At 39.1% G+C, this 17,714-nt stretch overlaps 1 pseudogene across 1 annotated transcript; it reads left to right on the top strand.

Annotated features, from left to right (window-relative positions):
* Positions 1 to 15,753: 15,753 nt before the first annotated feature.
* On the top strand, positions 15,754 to 16,688 carry LOC148005859 (regulator of cell cycle RGCC pseudogene; annotated as a pseudogene). The gene has a single exon (XR_015620261.1). The product of XR_015620261.1 is annotated as a regulator of cell cycle RGCC pseudogene (transcript).
* Positions 16,689 to 17,714: the final 1,026 nt, after the last annotated feature.

The following is a 17,714-nucleotide window of genomic DNA, read 5'->3' as shown; positions in this document are numbered from 1 at the left end:
TTTCAGGAGGGAGAACTAATGAAAGTGGGCGAAATGATGTATAAGTGCTTTGTATTTTATTGTACTTAGAGAAAAATGTGAGAATTCAATATGGGACATTCTATTACTCTCTTCTGGAACCATATTATACATTCAAACTAAGAAATGTCTCAAAATTGTAGTTCAGTTCTAACTGCTTATTTATTCTTATGTGTGCCTGTGTATGTCAGTACGAACCTGTCTGTATCAGTACACATGTCTTTGAGTCAGGACATGCTCTCTCCTGCCTCCTCCTGGAACCTAGGAGCTGAGCTCAGATCATCAGGCCTGCCCATAATTGCCTCTACCAACTGAGCTATCTCACAAGACCTGAGTCAGTTTTGATTATACACTGGCTATGAATTTGTGTAAAGAGTGAAGAGCTAGGAATTTGAGTAAGGATAGTCATTTAGAGACATCCGATATACATAATTGTGAATCACATGATATGCAGCTTCCAATACCATCAGAAAATATATAATCTGGTATTGTCCTTTAAGACGTTTCTTGTTGTTTTCCCCAGGTCTGCTCCCATGCCCATCATAGGTTCTCTGCCTCTCTTATTCTTACTTTAAGCTGTTCTATTTAATTGAAGTTCCTATCCAGATTTTAAAGGGAAGCTTTTACTCCCCTTTCAAGTCCCATTCAGGATTATATTTTTTAATGCTCATCCACCTCAATTCCTGGTCTTGGCTCCCTAAGATCCAATACACTTTTTTCCCAATAGACCTCATTCATGAAGGGTAATTCTGAGTCGGGTCCTTTCTTAAGTCCACATGCTGGCATTATTTCTACAAAGAGGTAAGAACAGAAGCATTAATATAAGAAGAAGACTAATAAAATTTCAGAACGCTATTCCAGATCTAAACATAAATTCTTGACCTCCATCTTGGTAGATGGTAGACCCCAGCATGCTCAACTTCTGCAGAATAAAACACTTTGCATTTTCATATTAATTGAGTCCAGGGTATCATTCTTTGGTGAATCATGGACCTTTACACTTGGGGGATCTTGTCTGAGATTCAATGGAGACTCCCTGACTCAAATAGTATAGCATTTTTTTCGATAAGTAAGTCTGGACACTGGTTGTCTTTTGTATTGTCCATTGTCCATCTCTGTGTTCCTGTTTCAGGTTTAATCTGGAGGCTGAGAGGGACAAAGCAGACAAGTGTTTTGTGACCTGGACAGGGGCAACAGAGGATTCTCCCAACTTCCTACCAGAAGCAGGAGAATGTACTAGTTCTCATCTGAATTCTGAACTGGCTGTGGGCCCATGCACAGGGAGGAAGACAGTCTGAGACAGCCTTTTCTTTTTGTTTTGTTTTCCTGGGAATGTCCTTCTGTGACTGTGTGTATTCTGTTTGAGCTTTTGTCCTCTCATATAAATTTTTCTTTAACTGCTAGGATAGGACAGGAACAATTTACCCGACTGGGCTTGACCTTGATGCATTTTAAGGACTTTTGCTGAGTTGCAAAAGTAGAGTTGTAAGACTATAATCTGGTTTTGGTCCCTGCAAACTAATTATCTTTTGCAGGAATGAAAGAGTCAAGTACTATATATCACCACGTTGCAATATGTGGTCAAGAAGCCTGCTGTTTGGATACCGTTTCTTGTTACAAACCTCTCTGTTCCTCACCCTTCTTCCTCTATCTTGCTCTCTCTTTCTGTTCCTGGGGAGTAGGATCTCTGTCTCCCTCCTTATGTTCCTACTCCTGCCAACACTGTCCCTGCCCAGCCAGAACAGTCAGAGTAAGAAGCAGCTCCTGACTCCCCTGACTTTCCTGACTTTACTTGGAGTCCACCTCACACTTCGATCTGCCTTTACTGCCCAAAAGGCCAAGTCTACTACAGCTTTACATGCAACAGGACAGCCAGATGCTCGAGGAAGACAGTTCATGACAAATGGCACATATGTCAATTTGCAGAACCCCCCACTTTTAGAAAGCACCTCAGTTTTCACAGGTCTTCTAGATTCAATCATGATGACTTACCTGCCCACATAGGATGACTGTTAGCAATTGTTCCAGCTCCTCTTCACAACAGAGGAGAGAGGATCCTGGGAACTGCCCAGAAATTGATTTCAGGAGCAAATGGGCTACCCACACAAGTCCAGACTGATATTGATGCAGCCTTTCCTTTGACTCGACCCGACTGAGATTTTAATACTGCTGAAGGTAAGAAGAGGTTCCAGGTCTACTGCCAGATTCCAATGGGGGTAGGGGCTCTGAAGGGCCATCAGATGTCCCACAGATTTATTTAAGATGAGCCAGGTAATTCAGGGGAAAATTAACCCAGGGAATATCTAGAAACACTTTTTGAAGCATATAGGACCTAACCTCCTTTTGACTCAGAAGCCAGAGAGCACCAGTCATCTGTGAACATGGCTTTAGTTAACTGAGCTCCCCCTGGCATACATTGCAACCTTCAGACACCTAATGGCTTTGCAACCTGGCTCTGGCATCCAAAAACCAGCCTCTATTTGCCTTTGAATGGCAAGATTTGGAGAGAGGCTTAATGGGACAACTGACTTGCACACACCTGCCTCAAGGATTCAAAAACTCACCCACTATCTTTGATGAGGCACTGAATGAGGACTTGAGTGATTATCTGAAGACCCACCCCCAAATAACTGTGTTCCATTGCATAGATGGCATCCTGATTGTGACCTGCAAATTGGAGACATGACAGGAGCCACAGGAGACCTGCAATTGGAACTGAGTCAAATTAGCTACTTTGTGTCTGCTAAGAAGGTCTAGCTTTGTCAACTTGAGGTCATCTATCTGGGGTAAATATTCAAGGTAGGGGTGATGGACACGTGTTTTTGGATGCCCAAAAGCAAACTATCCTTAGCATCCCAGTTGCTTCGACCTGAAAGCAAGTACAAGAATTTTTGGAATCTATTGGGTTTTGTAGACTCAGGGTTCACTGAGATTGCCAGATAATTATGTGAGGTTTAACCAGAAGTTAAAATGATAAAATAGAATGGACCCCTGAGATAAAAATGGCTTTAAAGATTTTAAGACAAGCCTTATTGGAGGTGCTGGCCCTGACTCTTGACCTCCTGGACTTTCACAAACCTTTCCACCTGCATGTGTATGAGAAAATGGGGATAGCAAAGGGGGTGCTCATCCAAAAATTGGGACCGTGGAAAAGAACCGTGTCCTGTTTATCTAAAAAACTGGACCCAGTGACCCAAAGATAGCCAACTAGGCTCTGGATGCTGATAAAATAACCATAGGGTAGGAACTTTTTATCACCACTCACCATGCTATTGAGAGAAAGCTCACAAATCCACTACCCTGGGGCTGTCCAACAGCAGACTAGTGCATTTTCATGCTCTACTTTTGAATCCCCCTCCCATAAGATATAGCTCATCATCTGCCCTAAATCGAGCCACCCTGCTACCTGACCCATCCTCATATATACAGTATAATCATTCTTGGGCACATCCAGAACATCTTGCCAGATGTGACGGATGTACCCTGACAAGATGCTGAACTTCAGCAGGGAGAACTCTGTGAGAATTTAAGTGAGGAATGTTGTTTCTTTGTTGACTACTCAGAGGGAGTCAAAAAAATATGCATGGCCTTAGTCAGAAAGAGACTCCAAGGCAGAAGAATAGAAAGAGAACAGTCTCAAAGTTGGTATGAGTCCCTCTTCAACTATTCTCCTTGACTAACCACCCTTTTCTCTGCCCTGACCAGTTCTTTTATTGTATTGATGTTTGCTGGAGGCTAGGTATGGTAGTTCTTCTTTCTTGTTCTGGTTCTTCTTGAGGCTTGAGGCAGCAAAGGGGGAAGTGCATAGGTGGGATAAGACTTAGTCTTATGAGATATTTAGGGTTGATGTATAATAATAAAATGTTTACCTATCTTAAGTCTAAGTCACTTGGCTTCAGTAGCTGACCTACCTTCTGTGAGCTCCTCTTAGGTGTGAAACTGTTTAGCACCTCATCAAAAACAGCAGGGGATTAAGTAAAAGGATTTATTGCTAGTGCTACCTTCTTTGTTCAGTCAGCCAGAAACCTCTCTGGCTAAGATGGTTAACTCTTTGTAAACCAAAGAGGAATGAAAGGAAAAAAATTAAGATGCTTTATACAGGCAAATATGTACAGACACATATACATTCAAATAATTATACACCCACACTCTGGCCAGGCCCAACCATCTGTCACATACAACTCCATAAGTATTCATGCATGCCTTACACACATACACATATACCCTACACATAAACATAAACAAACAGATATGGCTGGCTGGCTGGATGGCTGGATGGATGGATGGATGGTGCAAAGCTCCCCAGCCAAACCATTCAACCAATGCACCTTATTTCTTTTCTCTGCTCTCTTATACTTTCTCAGACAAAAGGTTCTTTATAAAATTACCTCAGAGATAAAATGGGAGTTACATAAAATGGGGGTTACAAGGTGCTGATATTAAGTTCAAAGCAACATTTCACTATAATATACTCATTAAAAGTTCAAAGCAACAGGTTTTACATGCCCTTGCTTTATCATAGTACACACCTGTGACTTTATCCTTGGACCCAAAAGTTTTTCCTTCAACACAAAATTGTCCCAAGTCTATTTTTCTTTTTAGTGTGATTATGAAAGCTCATTGTATTTCTAATTATGCAGCCTTTACTTACTAATCTGAGGAGTGTACACATTCTATTCTTGATTCTAAATTCATTACATCTTTGTAGCAACTAAGACCATCTCTGAAAACTTTTTCCTAAAATTATTTGAATCAAGTCAGAAATCTATAGAATTATTATCTATTTGTTTATGTAATATTAATACAAGACAGTACATCCATAGTTATGCAGAAATCTACTCAAATAGTTGGATTAATACATAATGTTTGTTGTGTATACTTAATAACAGGGAAAGCATATTAATAGCAGGACTTTTCCTAAAATGAATTTCTCCTTGGCCTTGCCTAAGGGAACAAATCTACCATAGATTCTAACCCAAGGCAGACTCGTCTCAGTAATGCCACCTGATAGATTTTAGCTTCTCCTTATTGGCTCCTGACACATGTTAGCCTTGACTTAGTTTCCCTGTACAATCTCCCACTATTATTGTATGAGGTGCAATGTTTGTCTCAAACTTTAGTAAAATTTTGTTTGTGAAGGTGGGTGCCTTTGCATTTGGAGCATAGTTGATCAGCACTGAGAGTACATCTTTGTAGTACTCATCTTTTCTGTTGATGAGAATGAAGTGTCCTTCCTTTTCTTTTTTGATAAATTTCAGTTGAAAGTCGGTTTTATTTGATAGTAGAATAGTTACTCCAGCTTGTGTATTTGCTTGGAATTTTTTTACAGTCTTTTACTCTGAGGCAATGTCTGTCTTTTGTTTCCTGGATATTTAGGTGTGTTTCCTGTTTGCAGCAAAATGCTGGGTTCTGTTTATGTAACCAGTCTGTCAGTTTATGTCTTTTTAGCGGGAAATTGAGTCCATTAATGTAAGGAAAAGTGATTGTTGATCCCTGTTATTTTTGTTTTAGAGGTGGAATTGTTTGTGTGGCTATCTTATTTTGGGATGGTTGAAAGATTACTTTCTTACTTTTCCTGAGGTGTAGTTTCCCCTCCTTGTGTTGGGGTTTTCCATCTATTATCTTTTGTAGAGCTGGATTTGTGGAATGATATTGTGTCAATTTGGTTTTGTCATAGAATATCTTGGTTTCTCCATCTGTGCTAATTGAGAGTTTTGCTGGAGATAGTAGCCTGGGTTGGCATTTGTGTTCTGTTAGGGTCTATATGATATCTGCCAAGAATCTAGCCAAGAATCTATTGGCTTTCATAGTCTCTAGTGAGAAGTCTGGTGTAATTCTGATAGGTTTGCCTTACTGTCTGTTGTATTCTGATAGATTTTCTTCTGTAATTTTGTAGAAGATATTTACTCCACTTTAGGTTGGGATTCTTTACTCTCTTCTATACCTATTATCCTTAGGTTTGGTCTTCTCATTATGTCTTGGATTTCCTGGATGTTGGGGTTAGGAGTTTTCTGTGTTTTGCATGTCCTTTGATTGTTTTGTCAATGTTTTCTATAGTATCTTTTGCCCCTGAGATTCTCTCTTCTATCTCTTGTATTTTGTTGGTTATGCCTGCATCTATGACTCCTGATCTCTTTCCTAGGTTTTCTATCTTTCTATCTCCAGGGTTGTCTCTCTTTGTGATTTCTTTGTTGTTCTTTTTCCATTTTTAGATTCTGAATAGTTTTGTTCAATTCCTTCACCTGTTTGGTTGTGTTTTCCTATAATTCTTTAAGGGATATTTGTGTTTCTTCTTTAAGGGCTTCTGCCTGTTTACCTCTGTTGTCCTGTATTTCTTTAAGGTCCTTCTTAAAGTCCTCTATCATCATCATGAGATAAATCTAAATCTTGCTTTTCCAGTGTATTATGGTACCCAGGACTTGCTGTGGTGGGAGAACTGGGTTCTGATGATGCCAAGTAGCCTTGGTTTCTGTTGCTTATGTTCTTGCTTTTGCTGTTTTATTGTCTCTGGTGTTAGCTACTCTTGATGTCTCTGACTGGACCATGTCCCTCCAGTGAGCCTGTGGTCTTAGATGTGTCAACACTTCTGGAAGATCAGCTCTCTCTAGACAGGATTTGGTTCTAGAGCTCTGTACCACAGGAAACAGGGGCACACAGATGGAGACTGGAATGAGCCTGTCACCAGTTGTTCTGCAGTTCCTGAGCCCTGTAGTCTCCTGGCAGGTCCCTCTTTGGCCAGTTATTGGAGCAAAAATATTCCTTTCACCTGTGGACTTAGGAGTGACAGCACTTCTGGGAGACCAGCTCTCTCCAGGTGAGATTTTGTGTCCAGAGAACTGTACCATAGGGTTAACACCAGGGCCCACAGATTGGGGACTGTGTTCCATGAATAATCAATGCTTTAATTAAACAACAGATTTCCACCATTCAATTAATGATTCCCAAACAACAATACCAACTCAAAGAAACATCTCAAGGATCTCAAGGATTCGAGATGGCCTACTAGTGGAAGGGAATAGGAGATAGGCTTCAAATTGGTAGTTCAGGACACTTGGCCTAAATGTCTCTTTCCAAGAACTAGACAAGTCCAAGGAAGTTCAGGCAAATCATTTACTGAAAAAACAAACAAACCCAGGCCACAAGCAGCCAGTCAAAAACTACTCTGCCATCAGAAGCTGACCTACTATCTGGCCAGCAGCAAGGTCAATAGATAACCAGCAGTTTCCTGACATCCCCAGCATCAGGTTTCATCCTCCCGTGCCCTAGCAATGGTTCTGGAATGTCCCTAGAGATATAATCAACAGATTAAATAAAAAATCACCTACCCTGTACCCAGAATTCGTGTAGCATGCTTCAAATTGGGCCTGCCACCTCAATTGGGTGCCTCCATCTTGGTAGATTATAGACACCAGCATGCTGGATTTCTGTAGAATAAAATGCCTATATACCCTCACAAACCCTCTCTTAATTACCATACAATAGGGCACAAAGCAAGCCTCAACATACACAAGAAGTTTGAAATAACGCCTTGCATTAAATCAGATCATAATGGATTAAGGCTGGACTTCAGAAACAGAAACAACAAACAGACCACATATTAATGGAAACTGCACAACTCTCTACTCAATGATCACTTGGTGTGGGAAGAAAAAAGAAAGAATTAAAGACTTTCTAGAATACCATGAAAATGAAGGCAGAACATGCCTAAATTTATGGGAAGAAAATGAAAGCAGTGCTAAGAGAAAAATTCATAACACTAAGTGCCTTCATAGAGAGCTAATACTAGTAACTTAATAACACACCTGAAATCTCTATAACAAAAAGAGGCAAACATATCAAAGAGAAGTAGTTGGCAGGAAATAACTCAAACTTGAGTCTGAAATGCATCAGTTAGAAACAAAACCAATACCTGGTTCTTTGAGAAAACCAATAAGACAAACAAACCCTTAGCCAGACTAACTAAAAGGCACAGAACCAGTATAAATCAGAAATGAAAAAAGAGACATAACAACAGAAATTAAGGAAATTAAAAAAAAAACATAAGGTCTTACTTCAAAAGCCTTTACTCCACAAAACTGGAAAATCTAAAGTAAAGGGATAGTTCTTTACACAAATAGCACTTAACAAAGTTAAATCAAGATTAGGTAGCACATTTATACAGCCTTATAACCCTGAAGGAAGGAGAAGCAGTCATTAAAATTCTCCCAACCCAAAACAGGCCAGTGCCAGATAGTTTTAGTGCATAATTCTACCAGACTTCTTCAAAGAAGAGGTGATACCAATACTTCCCAAACTATTCCACAAAATAGAAATAGAAGGGACATTAGCTAATTCATTCTATGAGTCCATAGTTATACTGATACCTATACCACACAAAGACTGAACTAAGAAAGAGAACTTCATAGTTGTTTGGGTTTATTTCAGGGTCTTTTATTCTATTGCATTGATTGACATATCTGTCTTTTATAACAATACCCTGACATCTTTATCACTACTGCTCTGTAGTACAGTTTGAGGTCAGGGATGGTGATTCCCCCAGAAGTTCTTTTGTTTTGGCTGTCCTGGGTTTTTCCTTTTTCCATATGAAAATGAGAATAATCTTTTCCATTTCTGTGAAGAATTAGGTTAAAATTTTAATAGGGAATGCATTTTATTTGTGGATTGCTTTGGCAAAATGACCATTTTTCCTGCTAATCCTACCTATCTATGAACATGGGAGATCTTTCCATCTTCTGAGGTCTTCTTCAATTTCTATCTTTAGAGACTTGAAGTTCTTGTCATACAGATACTTCACTTGTTTGGTTAGAGTTAAACCAAAAATATTTTATATTACTTGAGGTTATTTTGAAGGATTTGCTTTCCTAATTTCTTTCTCAGCCTGTTTTTTAGTAGCAAGGCTACTGATTTCTTTGACTTATTTTTATATCCAGCCACTTTGCTGAAGTTGGTTATCAGCTGTAGAAGTTCTCTGGTAGAATTTTGGGGGATCACTTATGTATACTATCATATCATCTATAGTGATACCTTGACTTCTTCCTTTTCAATTTGTATAACCCTGATCTTCTTTTATTTTCTAATTGCTGTGGCTAAAACTTTAAATCATACATATGTATTTAAATCATATCATAATCATATTGAATATGTAAGGAGTGAATGGTCTTTTTGTCTGGTCCGTTTTTAGTGGGATTGCTTCATGTTTCTCTGTATTTAATTTGGTGTTTGCTATTGACTTGCTATATATCACCCTTATTATGTTTAGGTATGTGCCTTGAATCTAGGATGTCTCTAAGACTTTTAACATAAAGCAGTACTTGACTTTTGACAAAGATGGCAAACCATACAATGGAGAAAAAAAGCATCTTCAACAAATGGTGCTGATCTAACTGGATGTCTGCCTGTAAAAGAATGCAAACAGATCCATATTTATTACCCTGCATAAAACTTGAGTGCATGTGAATCAAGGACCTCTATATAAAACTGACATACTAAATCTAAGAGAAGAGAAAGTGGGAAATAGCCTTGAACACATTGGTACAGGAGACAATTTCCTGAACAGAACACAATTGACTCAGGCTCTAAGATCAACAATTGACAAATGGAACCTCATGAAACTGAAAATCTTCTGTTAGGCAAAGGGCATTGTGAATAGGACAAAACAGCAGCCTACAAATTGGGAAAATATCTTCACTTAACCTTACATCTGACAGAAGGTTAATATCCAAAATATAAAAAGATCTCAAGAAGTTAGACACCAACAAACCAAATAACCCAATTAAAAAATGGGTTACAGATCTGAAGGACCAGGAAAAATTCAGACCCCTTGGCAGAGTAGAGCCAAAAATGTAGGTTAGCTAATTCAGTGACTCTGCTTCAGGAACTGGCTGACCACAGAATGAGTAATTACATCAGCCGGTTCAACAACTCTCTCCCAGGAACTAGCTGACTATAAAGTTAGATTAAAATCTTAAAGGACAATCTTGAGAAACAGGAAGCTTCTCCTTGTGATTTTTCACTGCTATTCATGACATTTTCCAATGACACCATCCCTACCCCTTTGAATTGTGGTTTCTTCCTTTAAATGCCCCTTCTCCCAGCTACCGTGGGATACGAGTCTCGACCCCAGTGCACTGGTTCCTATCAATAAACCTCGTGTCATTACAGCAAAGACGTGAGTTCTTGGGAGGGTCACATCATCCTGAGACTTGAGTGAGGGTCTCCCTGCTCCAGGGGTCTTTCATTTGGGGGCTTGTCTGGTATCAGCAACCACCCTATTATCCAGAGACCCATGTGGAGGTGAGATATTGTCTGCGTCTTTGTGTTTTGTGCTGGCTGAACTCTGGGTCTGAATTTGCTCGCAAGTTCTGGCTTTGCAGTCATCTTGGGTAGATACAGAGCTTCGCATCTCAAGAGAGATGGCGAGTATGAGTGGCAGACGTGCCAGGGGCTCACCGAATGTGCTGCCCTGGGAGACGTCCCAGGAGGTCTGGGGGAACCCCAGGGATGCCTGGGAGATTCCTGTCTGGGTACTGGTGAGGACATGGTAGTTCTGTAGTTCTCCTGAATTGGAGAAATCTGCACACCCTTCCAGCCATCTGTATTTCCAGAGTGGTCTTTGTGTGTCTTAGGTCTTTGTTTTGTGTTACTTGTGGGACTGCTCTGAGTTTGACTTTAGACCACTGGACTGAAGTTAGGGCTAGAGCACACAACTTGTCAGTTGAGATTAAGAAGGGACCATGGCAGATTTTTTGCTCCTCAGAGTGTCCAACATTTGATATCAGCTCCCCTTCATTTGTCTTTGGTGAATTCACAGAAGCTCCCATCTGAATCAGTTCAGTTTTGTGGTGATCTCGCGGCAGCTACTTGTTTTTTGTTTTTGTGCGCACTTCTGTTTTTGTCTGTTAATCTTTTGATTGTCTTTCTGTGTGACTGAATGCTATTTGTCCTCTTCGGCAGACCTCCATTTTCTGGACTCTCTTCTTGTTTTCTCACCATCCCACTTGAGATGCTTGTTTGTAACTGTTACAGGTCCTCTTTACCACTGAGGAAATACAGAATCATACTAGAGGCCAGAAGGAATGTTCCAGACATGGATGGAAGGCCCTCACTTCTGCCTGTTGACTTCAATATGCATGACAGTAGGGAGGGCCAGGTCTACCGCCAGGCTCCAATGGTGGGTCTCTGAGGGACTGGAAGATGCCCTACCAATTTGGCTAAGGTAAAAAAAGGTATGAGGAAAAGGTTGTGGAAACTTGAGAGGTTAAGCTAAGTTGCTGAGAGAGTTAGTGTAAGTTGCACAGAAAGTAAGGTTAAAAGCTAGAGAGCTAAAGAGAGATAAAAGACAGGAGAGGAACTTACACTGGCCACAGAAGTTGGAGAGACTAGGAAGACAGTACCTGGCAACAGAAGAGAATTCCTGGCTAAAGATCAATGTGCCTATTGTAAAGAAAAATGGCACTGGGTCAGGGATTGTCCCAGGATAGAGGGGAAGCCCACCCAGTGATTTGTGGATACAGGGGCCCAACACTCTGTGTTCCTATGCCCAAGTGGGCCAGTGTCCATCAAAAGACCTTGGGTACAAGGGGCTACCAGCAACAAACAATACTTATGGACTACCCGAAGAACAGTGGGCCTTGTTGTGGGCTGGGTAACCCACTAGTTCATGGTCATCCTTGACTGCCCCTATCCCTTGTTCATGAGAAATTTGCTCTCCAAAGTGGCTTGCGTGAGTTGAAATGGCTGGGTGAGGCCATGTGTAAGCATATCTACAGACTGTGTATGTGGAGCTTAAGACCCATGCTGACCCTGTCTCAGTGCACCAGTACCTGATGCTGGGAGATGTCTGGCTTAGTGCTGTTCTGCCTGGAGCACACCACTCCTGCCAGCAAGGCACTAACAATTATCAGCCAGTCCAGGACTTAAACTGCAGTAGAGTGGCTGACTTCTGCACTACTGTACCTAACCCCTAGACTTTGAGTTCTTTGCCACCTTCCAGAATTTGGTATACCATTTTACACTTGAAAGGTGCTTTCTTCTGCCTGAGCTGAGTACCCCAAAGTAAAAAATGTTCTTATGGAAAAGTTCGGGAAAGTATTAAGGACCCTGAAGGGGATAGTAACCCCACAGGAAGATCAACAGTGTCAACTAACCTGGACACCTGGGAGCTCTCAGAGACTGAGCCACCAACTGAGCAATATACATGAGCAAGAACGAAGACCACAGCACATATGTAGCAAACATGGACCTAAGTCTTCATGTGGGTCCCCTAACAATGAGGGTAGATGCTCTCCATAAAGCTGTAGCCTAACTATGGTATCTATTCCCCAAAGAGGCTGCCTCGGCTGGCCTCAGTTGGTGAGTCATGATGGAATACCCAGGGGTAGACATATACTGTCAGAGAAATGGGGGAGGAAATATGGAGAGGGACTCTGTGAAGGGGAGACTGGGAGGGGGAACACTAATTAATTGAATTAAAGAGAAAGAGCGTAGACATTAAATCTTTAACAAATTGGTTAATTAAAATTTGTTGGTAGTAAAAAAATTGTGTCCACTACTACTTCCATATGTTATCTATATTTATACCTGTTTTGTTTTTAAGATACTATACCAATATTTTCCATAATTCATATAAACATTCTAGCATTTTCATTTGAAATAGAATATTATACAAAGAAAGGTATTCTAATAAACTTGGTGAAGAAAATTAAGACAACAATTATTAAATAAGGAAAAGATATATACAAGTTTTAGATATTAAAAGTATTTTTCATTTTGGGAATTAAAGAAAAGATAATGCTTGTAAATGAAAGAATTTTGTTAGGAGAATTTGTCCTCAGATAAATTATTGTTCCACAATGGAAGTAGTAAGATGAGAAAATTAGGTAGGTAAAGGACATTGTAAAAGAGTTTGAAACTTGAAACCCAAAGAAAAAGAAATGACTAAGTACAATAAAAACACTAAAAATTTCTAACTCAACACACTGAGTTAAAATAGATGAGTGCTTCTCTTTATCATATGGTTTTCTTAAATATTGGTGTGTTCATAATGACAGTTTTGGAAAAGCTTAAAATGCAATTTTGTTGCTTATTCTTTTATTAATTAGCCATTTAAAACTTGCCAAAAAGAATTTTCATGAGTGCTATTTGTATTTTTCTGAGTCTCTAAAGTCATTGCTTTCTGGATAACTACTGCATGAGCAATATGGAAAGTTCCGTTAATTTCTCCTTGTGGGGGCTCCCAGCTTCAATATATAAAAACCACAAACTTGAATATCATATATATTCATAAAATTTGTCTGATGAGTATGATATGGTTTGTGATTAAGTAAATATAATGGCTTTCATTCTCAAAGTTGACTAAAGTTTCTGTTTCTTAACTGATACTTCCAGTAGGAAAACATCTATTACCTCATAAAATAAGTACAAGCTGTGTGAGCCATGTCTGTTATAGGGGAGTGACTATCACAAGGGATTTTATATACAATAACTAAAATGTCAGGAATGGCATCATTCCACACTGAATTCCTGAGAGACAAAAGGATATCTTTCTGAAGAGAAAGAATTGTGTCAGACATCTCTAGCCAATACTGTGCTGAAAAACTTCAGGAGATGAACTCACAGATCCAATTATGTTACCATAAACTTTGTCAAGTATATCCACATAGACTTCATCAAATACAAATGACATCTTCAACTATGTTAAAACCTGACAACAAGAATAACCTAACTCAAAACCTTACTGAGTATATAGCACTCACTTTTAATAATCTTCAAGTCCTTTTATATTTAGACTTCCTTAAAATTGTCTAAGATATCTATAGGGCTTCTTGGAATATTCATAAGTGAAAAATGGTAATCTTGTCTTAATGAAGCTAGCAATGAGGAAGATATATCATTTCTATAATATTTCTGTTATAACAGTATAGCTAATCAGAATACTTAAATTACTTAAGCCAAATATTATTGGTTTAAATTATTTGAGTTATTTAATCATTATCTGAATAGAATAATTCTCTCAGTATTCAATATAATTTTAACTAAAAAATTCAAAGTTTTAAATTTATAAGACTTTCCTACTAAGGAAAAAACCTTCCAAGGTTAGATTACTGTTTCTACTGAGTTTTAAATATTAAATTATGTTCTGGAAAAGATTTTAAAAGACTCTATGTGATACTCAGTGTCTTTGTCAGTGTACTATTCCTGTGAAAAGATATCATGACCATAGTGACTCTAATAAAAGAAAGTATTTAATTGGGGCTTACTTATAATTTCAAAGATTTAGACCACTTTTATCATGGAGGATGGGAGCATATAACCAGACATGGTGCTGGAGTTGTAGTTGAGAGTTCTATGTAAGGATTTGCAGACAACAGAAAGAGAGGGACTCTGGCAATAACTTGGGTTTTTGAAACACCAAAGCCTGTCCACAATGACATACTTTCTCAGACAAAGCCTTACCTACTTCAACAAGGCCATACCTCCAAATCAAATCTCAATGATGCTTTCTGATGACCAAACATTCAAATTTAAGAGCCTATTGGAGCTACGTTTATTTAAATCAGCACACTTAGACTACTAGATATTTTAAAGGAATTTTAGTTCCATTACACTAGTTGAGATAACCAAAGATGTATGGTATCTCCATATCCAAATTACTCAAAAAAATCCAATTAGTGTCCAGTGATAATAAGATTCTTGGTGTTTTATGCCTTATGAGCTGATGTTTCTTGATGAGTATTTAAAGTACTATTCAGTGCAGTTAGCTAAGATTCCAAAGAAGTAATTTAAGATAATTCATGTTTTACCAACAAATACTAAAAAGACAATGTTACAGAGTGAATCTTATTCGATTCTATTTCCATTTCTAATTACAAAACAAAAGACAGTAGATTTGATTATGCTCACAAACCTGTAAACCTTGATTTAGAATAGGTCAGATCTCTGCTTTTGTACAATATATATATATATATATATATATATATATATATATATATATGTACACATACACAGACATATATATATATATATATATGTCTGTGTATGTGTACACACATCTATACTGAATTTAAATGAAAATTTCCCATCTGGGCTGACAAGTCTCTTGCCAAGTGCAATAGACTATATAACAAAGATCCCAACACCAGGCAATAGAAGCCTTCTTTTCAGTTGTTTGTCAAGGTAGTCCAAAAGATATTGTCATTGTCCTTACATGTCCCCAAGAATTACAAAGTAAATTCTATTGCTGAAAATGTGCTTTGCACATATGGCTTAGAAGACCCAATCTGAATCTAACATGAACACATCATCCTTGAGGACTAGCCTACATGTATGGCACAAGAAAGTTCCCAGCAAGCTTTCAAAGGAAGCTCTCCTAGCTTTGATAGCTATGAATCACAAAAATGACCAGCATAGCACAAAAATCCAAAGGTGCCATGGTGACATATATATTTTGATAGTAATAGTAGTAGTTCTCTAATTGGACTTAATACCTGCTCAACAGGAAAGAAACCACGTTTGGTACTAAAAATGTAGATAGCAAATCATGGCTAGTGAAATTAAAAATGTAGGAACATCAACAACCACTACCTTTCTAAACTATCATAATATCTAACTATATTCTAAATAATAGTCCTTATATACACAGGTAAATATAGTTTTCATCCCTTATTCAAAAAAAAAAAAAACAAACAAACAACTTCTCTTTGCAACAGACAGATACCATTAAAGAAAACCACAACCAGGCGAGTAGCTAGCGCTCAGGCTCAGACAGGAGCGAGGCTGAACCACCCGAGCGGACCGCAGTGCAGGCGGCAGCCACCAGGGCCAACACCTCTCAGCATCTCTGCTACACGTGTCACTGAGCAACCTCTCCATGAAGCCGCCCTCCACGCAGAGCAGCCCCGCGGCCGTGGCGGCCGCAGCCCCGGCCATGGACTCCGCGGCCGCTGCAGACCTGACGGACATGCTGTGCGAGTTCGACGCGGTGCTGGCCGACTTCGCGTCGCCCTTCCACGAGCGCCACTTCCACTATGAGGAGCACCTGGAGTGCATGAAGCGGCGCAGCAGCGCCAGCGTCAGTGACAGCAGCGGCTTCAGCGACTCCGAGAGTGCAGACACTCTTGTACAGGGACAGCTTCACCTTCAGTGATGAGAAGCTGAATTCTCCGACGGACTCCACTCCAGCCCTCTTGTCCTCCCCTGTCACTCCTCGGAAAGCCAAATTAGGTGACACTAAAGAGCTCGAAGACTTCATCGCTGATCTGGACAGAACCTTAGCAAGTATGTGAAGCAAGGAGTTTGAGATTCTTATGCCACAAGAGTGAAACTCCAGAAGGCTACGTCAGGCCCTGGCAAAATCGGCTACTAAGTCTGCTGCGGGAGCGGGCAGAGCTCGCGGCATCCGGCCGTTCTTGGTTCGCCATAACTTTAGCCATTGGTCCATCTCTGGGCAGTTCAGACAATGAGGCTGACTTTGTTTACCTGCCTGCACCATATTCAACAGATGATCTATCTAATGTGTTTTTACTCCTTAAACATAGCTCTTCTATAAATTAAAGTGCTTTTATGGAAATATTTGTAATTACTTATATATAGTTGGAGGTCATAATAAGCTTTCCCATCATAATATATTTTTGTATACAAATAAAATTTAAACTGGGAAAAAAAAAAGAAAACCACAACCAACCAAAACTCAAAATTGTAGAGGCTAGACTCAACTGATAAGTCTATAATGTGACTTCTGCACCTAAAACTCAGATATCATTATGGAAGATTACAGTGGAAATATTATAAGAGAAAGAAGAACAGAGATTTTGTTGTGAAATCATCTCCAAAAGATGTCAAAAGCTACACTCATAAATTCTCATTAATATGGCTGCCTAAACATAACCTAAACAATGAATGACAGCACCAATAAACATGCTAATGTGAAGAGAGAAAGCTCAGAAGTTCTCAACTCAATACAAAGAAGTACAAGTAACTAAGGAATGCTGTGCTCTCCCTGGGAAGAGCAGAACAACTGGTTACCCAATACCAGATGGTCAGCCCTAAAAATATACATATAAGTAACATTATACAAACTGAGAAATTCTAATTATGTATTTGTGTGTTTATGTGTGGGTAAGTCGATATGTATGTGTATATGTACATATATGTGTAATAACAATAAAAGAAAATGTTATGAATTTGAAAAACAGCACCATAGCATAAAGTCTGGTATGAATTTGAATATACAAGTCATCAAAATGTCAGTAAAAATCCGTTTACAAAGACATAGAGAAAAGTATGAGTCAGTGAAATGAGAATTAGACCAAATATTATTTTTGACACAAAGTTGTCTTCATTCCAATAAAGGGAAGGCACAGCTAACCCAGCTAAGGTGGGAATGTCAGCAACACTTTTACAAAGTCTTCTTGACACTTCAAATTCTCAGTGTATTTGTAAATAATGATGGCAGATTTTTTTAAATTTAATGATTTTATACTTAAGGATTTTATATCAAGTTATGAAGAAATAGCTGCCATTGGAACTTATCTTTCCCCATAAATACTTCAAACAGGATTTTTTTCTTTTAGAAAAGGGAGTCATTTATTAGAGACAAAACCAACCCTTTAAACCCTTCAGCAGAGTTTGAAGATGACAGAGGAACCAACAGTGTGGTAGTAAGCTGCTCCATTGACAAGGCTGGGCACTCTGCTGCA

This window comes from Rattus norvegicus, chromosome 5 (assembly GCF_021556685.1).
Source record: "Rattus norvegicus strain SHRSP/BbbUtx chromosome 5, alternate assembly SHRSP_T2T, whole genome shotgun sequence".
NCBI classification, from domain to species: domain Eukaryota; kingdom Metazoa; phylum Chordata; class Mammalia; order Rodentia; family Muridae; genus Rattus; species Rattus norvegicus.
Note: the sequence above shows the minus strand (reverse complement) of the source record. Positions and strands in the feature narration are given on the sequence as shown.